The following is a 1,390-nucleotide window of genomic DNA, read 5'->3' as shown; positions in this document are numbered from 1 at the left end:
TATATATATATATATATATATATATATAAGCGTAAATATAAACATACACAAAAGTATAAATACAAATATAAACATAACTATAATCATAAATATAAATATAAACATAAAATAGAAATGTAACTATAAATATAAAAATAAATATAAATATAAATAAATATAAACATAAATATAAATATAAATATAAACATAAATATAAATATAGATACAAACATAAATACAGAGATGCACGCAGACAAACGCCCAAGGCAAAAATAAACAAATATGAATATATATAAAAGAAAATATAAAAATAAATAAAAATATAGAAAAAAGTATAAACCAATATAAACAAATATAAACAAATGTAAACAAATGTAAACAAATATAAACAAATACAAATAAAACAAACAAATACAAATAGCAGCAGAGAAAAAAATAAAAACAAACAAAAAAAAATAAAAAATAAAAAAAATAAAAACAAACGAGTAAAAATAAATATGAACATAAACAAGCAAATACAAACAAACACAAATAAAAAAAAAACAAAAACAAATACAGACAAATAAAAAAAAAAGATATAAACAAACAACTGGAGACAGAAAAAACACAGAGTAATTAAGCTGCTGCATGCATGTAATACTAAAAAAGCAACAAAAAAAAATAAAAAAATAAAATATTTAAATATATAAAAATAAAATAAAAAAATAAAAATATAATGAGAGAACAAATCGACTTGTTTGTCTTCACTGTCTGTACAGACAAACCCCACAAACGCCGCATGCAGACAGACACCGAAAAACAAGCTGCAGCTGTGCATGCAGCAGCAGCAACAGCAGCAGCAGCAGCAGAAGCAGAAGCAGCAGCAGCAACAGCAGCAGCAGCAGCAGCAGCAGCAGCAGCAGCAGGATCGTCTACCTGAAGAAGCGATCCCAGGCGAGACGGACGCTCCCCTTGCCTGGCCCCCCCATTTTCCTTTTAGATATGGGCCTGGGTTTATCCTCAGTTCTGCTGCTGCTGCTGCTGCTGCTGCTGCTGCTGCTGCTGCTGCTGTTGCTGCTGCTGCTGCTGCTGCTGCGGGGTCGAGGGGGCCCCCCCGGGTTGATCCCTGGGGGCCCCCCGCTCCTTGGGGGACTTGCTGGAGTCCATGGCTAGCTAGCTGCTGTGTGAAAATATAGAGTTGAGGCTAGCAGTGTGTATGGCTAGCTGTATGTTTGGCTAGCTGGCTAGCTAGCTAGCTAGCTGTATAGCTAGCTAGCTCGGGGCAGCAGAGAAGAAGCCCAGCACAGACAAGCTCCTGTATAAGCCATCAACCACCCTGAAAGTAGAATACAATGAAATACTGAATGACTGGGGGCTGGGGTGTACAGGCAGGTGAGGGCAGGAGAGAGAAGGCCCCTCAGGTGTATGTACA

This window comes from Eimeria mitis, genomic scaffold, assembly GCF_000499745.2.
Source record: "Eimeria mitis Houghton genomic scaffold, Emh_scaff282, whole genome shotgun sequence".
NCBI classification, from domain to species: domain Eukaryota; phylum Apicomplexa; class Conoidasida; order Eucoccidiorida; family Eimeriidae; genus Eimeria; species Eimeria mitis.
Note: the sequence above shows the minus strand (reverse complement) of the source record.